A 17,367-nucleotide genomic window follows, 5' to 3' on the forward strand; every position below is an offset into this window, starting at 1 on the left:
TCTTGGAGTCATTACTGACAATGGCCGACAATGTGAGAACACGGTTAGTAGGGCACACTGCACCTTGTTATGCATCCACAGATGCATCACAAGCAGGGCCAAGGAGGTGATCCTCCCCCTCTATGTGACACTGGTTAGGCTGCAGCTGGTGTACTGAGTTCAGTTCTGGACGCTGCACTTCAGGAGGGATGTGGACAGCATTGAGAGGGTCCAAAGGAGGGCAACTCGCATGATCCGGGGACAGCAGGGAAGACCCTACAATGACAGACTGCAGGACCTGAACCTGTTCAGCTTTCACAAGAGAAGGCTGAGGGGGGACCTGGTGGCTGTCTATAAATTTACTAAGGGTGACCAGTGGGGTTTGGGAGAGACTTTGTTCCCCCACGCACCTCCTGGAGTAACATGGAATAATGGCCATAAGTTGCTAGAGAGTAGGTTTAGACTAGACATTAGAAGGCATTAGTTCACAGTCAGGGCGGCTAGGATCTGGAAGCAACTTCCAAGGGGAGTGGTGATGGCTCCTATCCCAGAGGTCTTTAAGAGGAGGCTCTACGTTTACCTGGCTGGGGTCACTTGAGCCCAGTTTTCTCTTCTGCCCAGGGCAGGGGGTCAGGCTAGAAAATCTATAAGGTCCCTTCCGACCCTACATCTATGAATCTATGAAATTACTGTGAAACAGAAAATGTTTTAAGTGAAAATATACAATCTATGTGCAAGCATTTGGTGTGAATTGCTACCAAGTTGCCATCTCTCATGATGGCTTTTGAAGTCTCGTTTGTGAATTTTTAATGCTTGGGGTCAGCAATACTGGTAGTAGCAATACCACAACAAACAGACTTCAGTTAAAGTTATCCCTAGTGGCTGGCACTGGGGTAGACAACTGAGAGCTGAGTACTCCTGTGAAGCTAGTGAAAGCTGCAGTGGCTAAGTCTCTCAGGGGTTGAAATGTGGAAGTCCTCCTACATCTCCCAATCCACAATTTTTGCTTACATCTGGTCTACTAAATAACTGTATACATCATTTTATAATGGTGTAATTATGCTGTCCCATCAGAAAGGGATGGGATGTAACAAAGGAAGTTTTCTTCATTATCTGTTTGAAGGGAAATGGGACATTCCCTAGATTGTTAACCTAACAATTATAAATCAATAACCAAAGCATTTTGCACAAGAATTTTGTACAAGAATTCTGCACAAGAATTTTTATTTTTTGTGCAGTAAAGTTGTAAGTTTCAATAGCAAACAGTACACAATAAACAATGTGGTTAGCATCACATCCTAGTGCCTTTTGACTTCTTAGACATGCCTGTGATATATAGCTGTAACTAGCTGTAATTGCATCATATACTTAAGTCTGAAAAGAGACTGTAAAAAATGGCACCTTTTGAGGGGGGTGGAGGGAGGAGATACACATATCAGCTTCTTTTCTTTCCATTAGCACTGGTGAGTCAAAACAGCTGAAAGGGAAAAAGTGATGCTTGTTTCTTCTGCATCAACAGAATGGGTTACCAAATTCCAATAATATTTTTTGAAAATGTAAGGAAAGCTGTGGGGTTATATATGTGTATCTGAGAGTGTAATTAAGCCCACATGACCCATTATTATTGAGGACAACACATTACCTCTGCATTACTTCTGAATATAGCTACTTTTTAAATAAAACTATGCAACAGACTGGTACAAGACTGGCACAAGAGTGTTTCCCATTCTCTTCCATACTATAATCCAATTGTACCACAGAAAAATTTAGGACCCTGTCTATCTAGTAACTAAGAAAGGGATGATTGCTGAATCCCTTGAAACCTGTTGTGGTATTAGAAATTTATGAAACTTCTAGGATTAGAAATTTATGAAATAGAAAATGAAAATAGAATTAATAGGAACCTGGTCTTTCTAGAGACAGTGAAGTGGATTCAATCAGATGCTGTTCCCTGGAGTCAGCCTCAGGCTTCAATGTATAGTCCTTTATTGATGTAAGTTCTTCCTGGAATTTGATTTTCTTTCTCCAGTCCTATCCATCCTGACCCGCAAATTTGTTTTGCAGGTGTGTGTGTGTGCATGTGTGTGCATGTGTGTGCATGTGGAGGGGGGAGGGGAGGGCAGCCAATGAATATTTCATAGGAAATCAATAACTTTCATAGATGCTGGGAATAACTTTGGGAGAACACAAATAAGATGGAAATCACCTGAGACATAATTGAGGGGGAATAGAGATATTTGTCTTGAGGCCAAAATTATCCAACATAACTAGCCAAATTTGACATGTCTAAAGCCATATTTAGGCATTTAATTTTAAACTCCCCAGTTTTGGAAATGTTGAGCCATCCTAAAAAATTCAAATACTTAAAGATTATTAGAATGTTAGAGAGATAGACTAATTATGTTTAGAAGTCTACCTGTGGCTCTAAGGTAACTAACTGTAATCACTGAGGATAGATGAAGACATTACATTTTAGATCAACCTAACTAACTGTCGCAGGACACTCCTGTGCCCTGCTCCTAGTGAGGTATGAACTTAAAGGGGGAAGTATGTCACAGAGCACTGAAGTGCCCTGCTCCTAGGAAAGGTACAGGTGCTGGTTGCCGGGGCAACCGCAGTTCAGTCAGCTGACCGGAAGGGGGCAGGGCCTGGCCTGTATAAACAGCCTAGGCTCAGGCCGAGCAGGCAGTTCCTCACTAACATCTAAGGGAGAAGGAGCTCTGCTGCAGTGTGCAGCCTAGAGCAGCTTGGTGGCCTGAATAGCTTCGGCTTGAGGATACTGGGAGGAGAAAGCCCGGGTAGGGGAATTAATTGATGAGTAGGCAGAGGGCTTAGAGTTAACGTTTCATCAGGTGGCTTAGTTTTTGAGCTGTAGCCGATTGGCTTATAGTTTTGCTTTGTTGTTACACCAGAGGACTGGGTGAAGCTAATAGGGGTTAGAGGAGGCCTCATAGGGGCTCCACAGTGGTGTGGGGACCCTGGTGCCAGAGAGGGCACCGCATCTAGGGGTGCACTAACCACAAAGGCCTGAGAAGGGGCACAGTGCATCGGGGGCCAGGTAAGGGTGAGGCCACCTGAGCTGTATAGGGATCGTAGACCCGAGGAGGGGATTTAGGGGCCAGGCACAGCTACAGCCACCTGAGCCCCAATTGTGAGGAGCACCAGAGTGGGCACCGGCGAGAAGCACCAGGGTGCTTGCGTTAAGCCGTAGGGAGGGCACACAGGAATAGAAGCCCCAGGGAGGGCGCATAGGAATAGAAGCCCCAGGGAGGGGATTTGGGGGCCAGGCATGGCTACGGCCACCTGAGCCCTGTTCATGAGGCAGGGCCCCAGTGTGGGCAGGATCGAGAGAGTGCTCCGGTGGGGCACGGCCGCAACAGAGGCCAGAGAGCGTCCGCAGAGAATGTGGGCATCGATGAGAGGAGAGAGACCAGGGAGTGCTTGTGAGAGAGCACAGGCTAAACAGCCACGAGAGAGGCCAGGGAACCCATGAGGGTGCGGGCAACTAAGGCAAGCCCAGAGGACATCTGTGAGGACACGGGCTATAGCGAGGCAAGCAAGGGGCCACTGTGAGGGTGCGGCAAGGGATTTGGCTAGACAACGGCTGGTACATCTGCGAAGCTTGGGGTGTAGTATCAGGGGTGGTAGGAACCACGCATAGCCCTTAAGGCTTTAGTGCACAGGGTCAGCTGAGATGGGGCACTGACCAGGATACATCGGGGTACTGTGTCCAAGGGGTTGACAAGGCAGCCTCCCATAACACTAATACCATCAAAGATGTGGCGGGTGAGAACGAGGGTGCATTTATACCAGCTTGGCACAGTAGGGGGTGCTAGAAAAGATCATGGCTGCTCCTGGGTCCCTGCCCCGTGACACTAACATTAGGTTGATCTAAGTGCTAATCTGTGTAGACACTTGGGAAGGTTAAATTGGGCAAAAAATGGCCAGCCTTATCTAAAGTATTTCACCTGAGGTGAACAAAGTTAGATTGGGAACAGGATGGGCCAATCTACTGAATGTCTGCACATGTTCAGAACACAGCCTTGGGGCTGCAAAAGCCCAGCAGCTCACCCTAGACCCAGAGCAAAGCTTTTCCTACTCTTCTGACCCTGACAGGGATATTTTTAGCCTTATGACCCCTCAACCTCCCTCCTGCCATAGATCCACTAGCCCATCCTGATCCCACATTCCCCTACTCCCACTCTAAGTCACTTAGGTGGCTTCCTGGTGTGGCTCCAGGCACCAATGAATGTCTGCACATACACTGAGTGTGGTCAGCATGGCATATATCTTAGAGTATCTACCTAATAAAAGGGCAAAAAAAAAAAAAGATGGGATAATAAATGATGGAGAAGTATACTTGGGAAATGTAAGCCATTTGTTCTCTGTGTCCACATCTACACAAAACTCTGACTGTGTAGTAGCCTGATATGACTGTGCAGTCAGCATCATGAAAAAGGCATCTGTCAGCACTACTGTGCAGGAGGGCTGTGCGAAGCTTCAGTAGCCAATTCAATTCAGAGGAGATTCGGCCTGATTTGGGGGCCAAATCTCCAAATCCAATTTGAACTGGGAGACTGTGACAGGAGTATTGCTACTGGAGCCTTTCTATTGGTGACTCCGCCCTCCTGTTATGGGCCAACCGCCTGCTTACTTTCCTGCCAAACCTTGATCTTAATTGACTGATTGATGTCATGTAATTAGCAGGAGGCTTCTCACTTCCCCCCCCCCATGCCAGGGGGGACTATTTGCAGATCCTTTTCCTCCCCTACACCACAGCCCAAGCCTTGCAGATAGTACCAACATGGTTTTGACCTGGGTCCTCCTGTGATTTGGCCTCCTCTCAGGGGCTTCCCACTGTCCCTCCCTTGCTCTGGGGCTTCTCACTGCCCCCCTTTGCTCTGGGGCTCCTCACTGCCCCCCTTGCTCTGGGGCTGGGGTCAATGCACCCCAAATGCTATGCCATCTCTGGTGCCAGGGTCCCCATGCTACTGTGGAGCCTCTATGAGGCCTTCTCCAACTCCTAATAGCCTCACCCATTCCTCCGGTCAAAACAGCGAACACAAAAACACAAAGCCTCTGCGCTATAACATAAAATGCTAAACCGTCTGGCCAAATAACATTTAATCCCTACCAGGAAATACTCCAACCCATAGCAGCAATGAGGGGATGCTCATGTAGTCAGGCTTCTCCCCTCTATCTGCACCGGCCGAGCTCCCCCTCCTTTGGTCACATGCCTGGCCACATGCCTGGGGCTTAAGAAGGGCCAGGCCCTGCCCCTTCCTGTCAGCTGGCTCCCCAGTGATTGTCCTAGCAACCAGCACCTGTGACTCTGGCTGCCCTGGTAACTGGCAGCTGAGCCTCACCCTTCTTACCATTAGGGGCCTCTCCCAAGTTGTTTCTACTCTCAGGCACAGGGCAACTGAGTGCTCTGCAACAGAGACCCATTAAAAGTTCTGAATCAATTCGGAGATTCAGACAGTCCCTGCTCACTGCCACATGGAGCTGGACTCAGGCTCCATGCCTGCAAGTAGGGCAAGGGGAGGTTTGGAGGAGGGGGAGGGGACCATGGGAGGCCCCCACCTGGACTCATCCCCTGCCAGCCCCTGCAGCCCCTCTGAGACCCCACTAGGTCCCACCCTCCCACCACTCCCTCACCCCGCCATGCTTTCCCCACCTGGCCCCAGCATCCCAGCACTTAAAAGAAAAGAAGAGAAAAATGCACTCACCAGCTGCAGCAGCAGTGATTGGGGCCTCAGGAGGCTTGTGGTGGAATCACCCTGTGCAGCATGGGGAAGTGGGGATTGCCCCCCCCACCTGGGACTCCTGCGGCAGCTCTCACATTGTGTGACTTGCAGCTGCAGCACAGCTTGATGGGGTTCTGCACGCTGTCCAGGAGCTTGGACACCTGGGCTAAGTGCTGCTTGGCTTCAGGTGATTGCTGGAGCTGTCCCAGCTCCAGAACAGCACGCAGCACCCTGCTGAACCACACTGCATGTGTGTGATGTGATAGCTGCTGCATGGGTGCTAGGCAGGAGGCCCAATCCCTACTGTCCCCTGCAGCATGGTGGGGCTCTGCCATGAACCCCCAGAGGCCTCAATTGCTGCTGCAGGAGCCAGTGAATGCGTGGCTTTTTTTTTTTTGTTAAAGCTCCTAACTCATGGGATGCAGCAGCTATGATTGGGGTCTTTTTGGGTAGCAGAGCCTCCCCACGTGGTGCAGGGCAGTGGGGATTGCCTCCTCTGCCTATCACCCACATGGCAGCTATAGCATCACGCAGTGCAGCATGGCTTGACAGGATGCTGAGCGCGGTCTCAGAACTGGGACAACTCCAGCAGCCACCCAGAGCCTGGCAGCACTCAGCCCAAGTGACATGCAGAGTGACATGCAGAGCCCCATGGCATCCTGCTGAGCTGTGCTGGACCCATGTGATACAACACCTGCCACATGGGTGCCAGGTGAAGAAGGGGGGGGTGATTCCCGCTGCCTTGTGCTGCAGAGGGGGACTCTCCCATGAGCCCCCAGAGGTCTCAATCACCACTGCTGCAGCTGGTGAGCATGATGCTTTTTTTTTCCCTTTAAGGAGCTGGGATGCTGGGGCTGGGTGGGGCAGTCATGGAGGGGAATGAGGGAATGGGCAGCGGGTGGGACCCCACTCACCACCACCACACCCCTGTCACCTACACTGCCACTGCTGCATGTTCAATTCAGAGGAGATTCAGCAGCTGAATCTCTGAATCCAAATTAGTCAAATCAAATTGGGACAATTATTCGAATCACCGAATTGAATCACTGTCCCTCCGAATTGGCCTAATCCAAAGCTAAATCTAATACTTGCTGCTTTGCACAGACCTACTGTGCAGTAACTTAGTCACCTAGTACTTTTTTATATGAGTGCTAAGTGACTGCTCAGTTACAATTGTGTGTAGACAAAGCCTGTGTTAATAAGAATAGTACTGTACTACTTAAGATTAGGTATACTTTTAAAAAAAATCTATATTATGTGTGTATTTTTCTAATGCAAACTATTTTCTGGGGAAATTACACAATCCATGACTTTTCTGGAAATGTGAAGTAAAAAGGTGTCCAGTCTTTTGCCTTGTGACTTAGTCAAAAAGAGAATGGGCCCAGGGAACCTTTACCATAGTGTGTGCCCCTTGGCATAAGTCCTATTATTTAGGAAAAAATGAAGATGAAACAACTAAAAAAACAAAAAATTAAAGTATGGACACCTCTCATCACTCCCCCCATAATCTCTCTTAACTCCATCTTCAGCTGTTCATATTTATTATGGACTTATTCTTGTGTTTATACTTATTCCTGTTACCAGCTGCATGAATAATACAGTGAACATATGCTGCAAGACATTAGTAAGATTGAATATAGAGAAGCAACAGATTAGTTTGATATATGATCTGAGAGGATGGGTAACTAACAAACTTCCCAACACAAAACTGGTGACTTCCTAAAAACTAGATGTTAGGATTCCTTGGGTGCATAACTAAGATCCATTTGGTGTGATATCTTTTGAAAATTATTTTTTTGGGGCAACTGTCAAGTTTAACACAGCAAAATAATTTGGTGTTTAATTTTTTTGATTTTTAAGTCTCTCATATTTGTACTTATTGCTATATTCTTCCCACTTATGATAAACAAGGGGAGCTGATTCATGTATACATTCTATATAATGGGGAGTAGCTGAATGTGTAGTTTCTGTAGTAACATTAAGTATTTCTTGGTGAAAATGGAGCAGCAGATCATATTAAATTATCCCTACAAAGTTTTTCTACATCAAGAGCACCACAAATTACTGGATTGTATAGTTGAATGCATAAAACAATGAATAGTCTGCTGGTCGAGGCTTGGCTGAAATGACAATTTCCATATTTATCTTGTAATCACTGTGTATCTTTAATCTCAGCATGTCAGGGAAGGAAACTACTAAAACCAGGAATTGTCCTTAGGGAAAGGGGTAATAAGATTCAAAAAGTCATTAAAGTTGAAAATAATTTTCAAAAGATATCACACCAAATGGATCTTAGTTATTCACCCAAGGAACCCTAACATCTAGTTTTTAGGAAGTCACCAGTTTTGTGTTGGGAAGTTTGTTAGTTACCCATCCGCTCAGATCATATATCAAACTAATCTGTTGCTTCTCTATATTCAATCTTACTAATGTCTTGCAGCATATGTTCACTGTATTATTTGTCCTTAATATTTGTCCTTAATATTTATTTAATTTTGTTTTTCATCCCCAATCACACATCACACACAAGCTACATCTCGACTTCAGTACACATTGAAATGGCTGCTGGGTCATAAATCACGGTATGGGTATCCTCACATAGACCAAAGCCTTTTTGTTAATCCACCTATTAGTGTGCTTTATGCATCTTATAGCAAGGGGTGAAAGAGTAATGTGATTTTTTTTCTATTCTATACTTTTTGAGAAGGGAGCTCTTTGTTTCTACAGTAATTCATTATAATAATCAATTTTTTTAACTGTTTCTGCTTTCTAATCACTTTCACCATTTTTAGTTCCGTCTGATAGTAAAGATGTACTGTTTTATAACAAATTACAAATCTCTTTATAATATATATCAATTTACACATGAGCTATATAAATTGCTTCAAAATTTTCTATAGTGGAAAAAATATTGATGGATAATTTAATAACCAATAAATTATATGGTTATTGAATCAGACCAAAATATAAATGCCATATTTCAGACACACTTGAGTGAATATTAGTTTAGAAGTGCACATTTATTTAGTGCAGACATTCAACTAAAATAAGCTACAGTCTAATAGATATAGTATAGCTAAAGACACTTCATCTATGAACATCCATCTGCAAATTCTTTCTGGGACTTTATCATTCATTTTCAGACTTCTCTCCTTTTGTGTACTGCTTAAGTTACTCTCCAAAGACAGCTGAAGTAAGAACAGATAGTCTCATATTTAACCCTTTTAAATGTTTACTTTGTCCCGGGAAGTGGAGTAATGCAGGGTACTTACCTGCAGCCCTGAACGACGCAGGTGGAGAACAGCGGGAGGAACCCGCGCGACTCGTGAGCCACCTCTATGTACAGTTGCGGCCAGCCGGTGACGTCAGCACCAGACACCGCCCAGCTAAGTTAAAAATGGTGGCCGCCATGGCAGAGGGGGCGGATAGCTTGGAGATAGAGCTCCTCCAAACAACCCCAGAGATGCAAGCTCCGCTGCGGCTGACATCACTAGGAGAGCAAGCCGTGTTGCTGCATCTGCTGCCGGAGGAGTGAGCAGAGCTGCTGTGGACACCGCTGGGGAAGTGAGCAGTGCTCCTGCAGATGCTGCCAGAGGAACAAGCTGTGCTGCAGCTGACGCCACCGGGAAGCAAGACTTGGAGGAGGATCCAGAGGAGGCTGGTGAGCTGGAGCTTGGGCTGTGGAAGAGAGAGGCACCCCATCGAGATCCCTCACCAGGCACTGCTGAAGTGAGTACTGACGTGAAGGGGGAAAAGTGGAGGCATCTACGCAGAAGCCTCAAGACAAAGGTGGAGTGTTGGGCTGGTGGGCCAAAGGACAGCATGTCATTGGGCAAACACCTGTGATGACCCAGGTGAGGGGTCGGGGTGAGATGGGGTCATCGATGAAGCCCAGGAGGGCTAGCAGGACTGGCATGAACTCCGAGGCCAAGAGAAGGGAGATTCATGGGGTGTGGTGACGGAGCACTGAGTCTTGGCTGCCACAGGCCAAATTCCCTGAGGGGGAATCTAGGGTGAGGGCACTCAGGGTACGGGCATAGTGAAGCTAGGAGGCAGTTCCCGGGAGCAAGCATCCCGTGGGGCAGGATTAGGAGTGAGACCAGGCCGGGTCTCGGTCCAACCCAATGTCGCATGAGTGTGCAACTTGGGAGGGTGTGATCTGCTGGAGGACATCATTGAGGTGACCCAGCAAGGTGGCATGAGGCCAGGGTGTAGGGGCGGTGGAGCCCCATAAACAACCGCCGGGCCGGACCCGGGCACCAACCTGCCAGCCACCCTGCCCATTGCGGAACATCAAGACATGGCAGGAGAGCATGGGGTCTACTGCGCGGGAGGATAGAACTACCTCGAGGTTACTGAGGGTCCAGAAGAGGCATAAGATCTGAAGAGAGACCCGAGCCACTGCCTGGTGGCTAGAGACAGCTTGATGGGCACATACTTATTTAAGTGTACAGTAAATACCTTGGTTCTGGCTTTGCTGTGAAGTGGGACTACTGCTATATTTAACCACTAATGTCAGGGGAGAGGATCTCCCACTCACCACTCAACACATGCACATGCATATGTGCATGCATACTGAAGGGAGTTTTATGTGATGAACACTGTGGTGATTTGGGCTTGCTGCTATACTTGCAGCATGCAACATAATGGTAGGGATGCACAAGGCACAGATGAGTTGTCATGGAACATGTGGCAGCATGAGGGATGAGGGGAAAGAATGAACTCTGAGGCAGTAAACTGTGAATGCTCCAGGTTAATGATGACAGCTCATTGCTCTTTCCCAGGGGGAAAGAATCAGAAATAAATGTGCAGACAAGAGTTTTAGTTCTACACATAGAAGACATTTACCAAACAAATGTTTTATTTGGGAAGGACAGAAATGCCTCATACTTCAATACAGCACAACTTAACATTTAAATCAGCCATAAGATTAATGGGCTTGTTTTTCTAGGGAGCTGAGCACTGTCACTTCTGTTGACTTAAGTTGTGATTGTGGGTGCTAAACACTTCTGAAAATTAGCACCAACAATCTTTGTTAATTCTGAGGTTGGGTCAGTATATTTATCCCTTTATTTCCCATGTTGCCCTGCAAATTGATTCAATTCACTTTGTGTAATTTACTGATAGTGTTTCAGTGTTATGGTCATAGACTGTCTTTAGTCCTCTGGGGAAATACTGTTATTTTCCTGATATTTTTTCTTTCCATCATGGTAACAAATCAGGGGAGGGGATAAATAAGGGACTAAATTGTCAGAAGTGACTAGTAGCATTTCTGAGTGCTCAGTTGAAGTCTTCTATGAGGGCCCATTTCTCAGAAATGCTGAACACCCATCCTATGGAAAATCAGGCTTTCATACGATTCAGTCACTAGGTGATTTTGGAAAATGTGGGATGCTTTGTGCAAATTTTGAATTATGGTTTTTTCACATGCTCCAAAATTAGGAAGATGGTATTCTGTTCTAACATAAATTACCCCTTTACTGTGCAGCAGTAAATATCTGAGGACCTGCTGGTCCACTGATGAGGTAACAAGAAATCTAATAACAGAGCAACAGAGTATGTTCTAAGCTTTATTTAGAAATTATATACCGGTACTAAAACTGAGGTGGTTATAGGTGACAGGCTTTTCTATAGGAATTTCAAGCCCTCTTCAATGCTTCATTTCTGAAGAGTGCTTCTACCTCAAACACTCACCTTAATTAGAGACTGAACAATAACACAGCTTCTCAAACCACTTGAATAGTCTCTTTTACCTCACTTACCCAGAATCCTGTACATCAAGAACTAATGCTCCAATGCTAAAAACTAGGTTGCATGCAAAGGAAAAGAGCTTGGGATACCAAGTAACAATGGAACCTGGTTACAGTTGTCACAACACTACTGAGAAATTCCATACCATTTTTAAAAAGTTATTTGTGGTTTAGTAGCAGAGTAAGTAAGGTGTTTTTTGATTGCTGTGGATCAGGGGTAGGCAACTGTTTCTGCCTGTGAGCCAGAATGCCCCAACTAAGGTCAAAAGTGATAGGACTGGCTGCCATCACTAGTGCCCACAGTGGCATGGGAAAGGCACCCACAGGTGGCCATTCGCCACTGCTCAAGGCTTACATCCACAGGCCAGATCCAATGTCTCTGTGGGCCAGGTGTGGCCTGGGGGTTGTAGTTTGCTGACCTCTGCTTTGTGGATGTGGGCAGAGGGAGACATGAAAGGGAGATACTCCCCCCACCCCTTCATGAAGCCCAGGAGATACTCATTGCTCAGCAGGAAGTGAAGGGAGGGTAACATTTACTGTATCTTGTCTACAGTGTTAGTGGTGGTGTTGGTAGTCTGGACTCTCAGATGGGCCAGTATTAGTAGCATAGCAACCCTTGATATTGTGTAAGGCTTTAACAAGATGTCGCTTCCTGCTGTAGCTGCTTCCTATTCTGGTCCAGGAAACAGAGATGGGGCAGGGCAGTTTCACCTAGTGGAAGTGGCAGAACAGCATCATTTATAGTATTTCATAGCACCCCTGGCTGGTATGGAATCCTATTTGAGAATCATTGGATTAGTGATGTGCATGTAGTACTCAAACAATTTATTTTTCCTCTCAAAGGGAGTGATTAGTGAAAATAAAATATGTTCCTGAGCAGAAAAAAAATAGATATAGGTACTCCTCACTTAACATCATCCCAGTTACCATTGTTTCATTATTATGACACTGATCTATTGGAAAATATACCCATTTAAAGTTGTGCAGTGTTTGGTTATAAAATTGTTGGGCTGCCACCTGCCTTAACTGCTGTGATGTAATCAGATTTGGTTAACATCATTTTGTTTAAAGTCACATTTTTCAAGAACGTAACTACAATGTTAAGCGAGGAGTAGGTATAATTTGATATTGTGATACTATGTATGATGGACTGAGAAAATTATCCAGGAGCACATATGCGAGGGGCCAGCAGGGGACTTTATGCTTAGAAGCAATCAACATGGGTTCATTAGAGGCAGGTCCTGTCAGACCAACCTGGTGGCCTTCTATGACCAGGTCACAAAAGCCTTGGACACAGGTGTCATGGTGGATGTAGTCTTCCTGGACTTTAGGAAGGCCTTTGACACTGTCTCTCTCCCCATCCTCATTAAAAAATGTTTGTGGTGTTGACACTTACACAGTCAGATGAGCCACAAATTGGCTGGAGGGCCGCACCGGTGGTAGTGGATGGGTCTTTTTTGACCTGGAGAGATGTGGGCAGTGGGGTTCCCCAAGGCTCAGTCCTTGGGCCCGCACTGTTCAATATCTTCATTGGCGATTTGGATGATGGGGTGAAGAGCACCTTGTTCAAGTTTGCAGATGATGCTAAGATTTGGGGAGAAGTGAACACACTGGAAGAGAGGGACAGGCTACAACTAGATCTCAACAGGTTACAGAGGTGGGCAGATGAGAATAGCATGGGTTTCAATATGGACAAGTGCAAGGTTTTGCACCTGGGGAGGAAGAACCAGCAGCATACCTACAGGCTGGGGAACTCTCTTCTCATCAGTGCAGAGGCAGAGAAGGATCTTGGAATCACTATTGATTCCAAGATGAATATCAGCCACTAATGTGGGGACACAATCAGGAAGCCTAACCACACTTTGTCATGCATCCATAGATGCATCACGAGCAGGTCCAAGGAGGTGATCCTCACCCTCTGTGCAACACTGGTCAGGCCACAGTTGGAGTACTGCATCCATTTCTGGGCACTGCACTTCAGGAGGGATGTGGACAGCACTGAGAGGGTCCAAAGGAGGGCCACTCGCATGATTAGGGGGCAGCAGGGCAGGCCCTATGAGGAGAGGCTACGGGGCCTGAACCTGTTCAGCCTTCACAAAAGAAGGCTGAGAGGGGACATGGTGGCCACCTATAAACTTGCCAAGGAGGACCAGCGGGCAATGGGAGAGTCCCTGTTCCCCCAAGCACTACCTGGGGTAACAAGGAACAATGGCCATAATTTGACAGACAGTAGATTCAGACTAGATTTCAGGAGGCACTATTTCACAGTCAGGGGGGCTAGGAGCTGGAACCAACTTTCAAGGAAAGTGGTGCTCGCCCCTATCCTGGGAGTCTTCAAAAGAGGCTAGACAGTCACCTAGCTGGGGTCATTTGACCCCAGCATCCTTTTCTGCCCGTGGCAGGGGGTCAGACTAGATGATCTGCTTAGGTCCCTTCTGACCCTACCAACTATGAAAGTATGACTCTAGTGCTACGCAAAGCTTTGGTCCCTGATTCAATTCAGTGCAGATTCAGCCTGATTTTGTGGCTGAATCTCTGAATCTGAATTGAATCAGGAGACCCTTTAATCTCTCTGAATCAAACTGGAACCCTCTGAATTGATTTGGAAAGATTCGATGATTCAGACATAAACACAACTTTAAATGTTTTTTTTAAATACCTCAAGGTACTAGGTGACTCATGAATGCTGCAATGGTAGGGTGGATGGAGCTTCCCATGGGAACACGTAGGGCTCCTCAGCTTGCACAGCAGCAGACCCAGAAGTGGACCAGAAGTATTTCTGGTCCACTTCTGGGTCTGCCAGGGAGCAAGTGGAGCCCCCCCCATACCCCTCTGGCTCAGCAACTGGTGCTTCCTGGGTCTGGGGAGATAACCTGGGTCTCCCCATGGCTGATGACCAAGCTGGGGGGGGCATGGTGGGGCCATCCTGTGCACTCTGCAGTGGACCCAGAAGTGGACGGAAGTATGAGCATACAGCACCCCCCCATGGTCCTGTGGGATGCTTCATCCACCCCAGCATTGCAGTGTTCAGGAGCCTCACCTGGTACTTTGAGGTATGTAGAAAAAGTATTTAAAGCTTGCCTATGGCCAAATCACTGATTCTATGAATCAGTATCAAATCTTTAGATTCAGATTCAGCCAAATCAAATCAATTGAATCACTGTCCCTGATTCAGGCCAAATCTGAATTGAATATGGACTATTTTGCACACCCCGATGCACTCAAATGTGTCTTTTTGGAGAAGTTAATGTTCTATAATTTATTGGAGCCTTCTGGATCGAGCTTTATCTTTTTGATGTCATTATTAGGACTAGGTTCTTACTGGAAGTAAATAGTTACAGTCACTGCAGTAAAGCTAAATTGGCTTATCCACACTGAGAATTTGGCCCAGTTTTATGAAAGGAAAGATGTTAACATGTGCTGTTCTGTTCTCATCTATCTTGTTAGAGGAGAAGAGATATTGTAAACCATTTTTCTCAACACTCAGGCCATAACTCAGTGATGCAAATGCAGCATTATATCCAACAAGTAACATTCTGATATTATCTGTTTTTGAAGAATCCTGTCTTTTAAAATGTTATCTTGATAAACAGGACATAGAGAATGAATTTTCATTGGCATAGTATGTTCTAAAATAGATGCTTTATACAGCCTTGTTGAATTACACATTGCAAAAAAATATCTGGCGGATTTAGTTATTTTATTTTTTTTATGAGTTATTCACAAATATGTCCAAAGTTCTCTCAATGTATTGATTATTAAATGGTTTCCATGTGTGCTCAATATATTCAGTCCTTTGGGTTGTATCTGCTGCAGGGACAGTGTCTTGTTAACATAGCTTCTGCAGCTGCCACTTGGTGTGGCTCTGGAAGTCAAGGGAAGAATGCCACCTCTACTCACCTTTCCCTTTTCCCCTGCTGCTGCTTTTAGTTACTAATGATCAGCAAAGACTTTGAACTCAGCAGTGGGCAAGAAGGTGGGGAGGGCAAAGAGAAGGAACATTCACCCCTGGGTTCCAGAGACATGCCAACAAGTCCTGTGTGTGAAATTTAACCCTTTGTGAGTCTCCATGAGGCCCATGAGCCACTAGCTGGACAGCTGTGGTTTATGCAGTCAGATTTCACCTGTGGGTCTGGTTACCAATTCTTTGTTTTGCTACTGGTTGTATTCATCTTGGGTTTTTTTTCCCATTGGTTGATTGAAATATACTAAACAAATGAAAATGGATACATGGATGAAAATAATTTTTTTAATGTTAGCTTTTTCGGAATGGGGTTCACTAACAAACAAGACTTTGCCAATAATAGTAGAATGAATGTAATAGGCTTCCTCATAAAAAGGATTTAACAGTTCTGGCTTTTTATTGGCTAAATTTTTTTGGGGAAGGAAATAATCTTGCCCTCCTGTTTCAGGAATGTATTTTAAATAGACTTTACTAAAGGATAGGCAAGTAGTCCTCATACTAATGATTCCCAAAATTACAGAAGACATTTCTACATAGTTAAAGGGAATATGTATATATTTGAGAGAGAAGAGTTTAATGCATTGGAATAACATGCTTTTATGTTGAAAGGCACATTTAATATTTTCTCTGAATGAATATAGAAAAATCCTGTTAAGTGGACTAAATAATTATTGAATGAATTGTGAATTTAGGTTAAAACTATACTCTCACTCTGATTATAATCTTTGTCATGAAGGAAAGAATTCAGCTTTGGCACAACATATATTTGCCACTTCTTTTTCTGCCTTTTTTGCACTCTTAATCTCAATTAATTGATATTGGGCCATTTCCTCTGTTCAAATGCATATTATGAGCACAAGACATCAGAACTTTAATACATCCTCTGAGACACAAGCCCCCTAGATCCTGAGCAACTCCTTTTACATACAAAGTGCCCTCAACTTCCTTGCTTTCTATGTCAGTTGAGGTCACTCAAAGCCTCGCAAGCCTGTGCTTTAATTTTGTAAAATCCTGGTGTGACGGGCAATCCGGTAATGATTTGGCCCAGGGGTTTTGAAAGGGTAAAAGATGATTGGAGGGCTTGGAATTCCCTTTCCTTACCAATCAGGCCTCAGAGACTCACCCTCCATGTCCCCTGATTGGCCTCTTGGGTCACCTGGAGGGGGACAAAAGTGGCAGCACAGCTGACTCAGGAGAGACCAGTGAGGGACCACAAGGAAGGAGTTTCAAAGAGCTGGCAAGAGCAGGGCCAATGGGGTGGGAGCAGTTGCCCCAGAAGAGCCTGAAGGAGTGGGACCTGCAGGCAGCAGCTGGACCCTCAGGAGTGTGGCACGCAGCTGGTAGGAGAGGCTCCCTCCTGGGCTCCAGGATCCCTTATGAGAGGCTGTGGCCAACAGGAGAGGTTCCCAGCTCTGCTTCCAACTCCTCCACTAAGAAGCCAGGAAGCTTGACATGAAGCAGGGGCTCCTGGAAGATCAAGACCCCTAACAGCTTGCAGTAGTACCAGCATTAGTGCCTGTGTGGTAACGTTTCTGCTTACCATGTGGAAGAGCTGAGTTTAAGTCCCAGCTGGGATGACTTAGGGTGAGTGAAATGATGAAGAAATTCTTGTTGCAGTGGAAAGGGGTCATTGTGTTTTTCCCTCTTTCCCCACCCCTCCTCCAGATACCTAGGCCCTCTATTTCTTGTTATTTGACATTTTGTATTTTGTGCCCTTTATATTTCACCAACAAGTATTGTTTGTTCTGCTGTTCGTGTTTTATATTTTGTTAACCCTGTCTTTTGTCAACTAGGTGAATATGTCTATGATTGTAAATGTCTTAACCTTTATTGAATCCTGCCCCCTTGGGGTGTTGTAGTGTCCCCTATACCTCCTGGTTTATACCTGCTATGTTCCCACTACTGTTCCCTCATTAAAAAGTATATG

This window comes from Crocodylus siamensis, chromosome 8, assembly GCF_052110815.1.
Source record: "Crocodylus siamensis isolate JL-2025a chromosome 8, ASM5211081v1, whole genome shotgun sequence".
Classification (NCBI taxonomy): domain Eukaryota; kingdom Metazoa; phylum Chordata; order Crocodylia; family Crocodylidae; genus Crocodylus; species Crocodylus siamensis.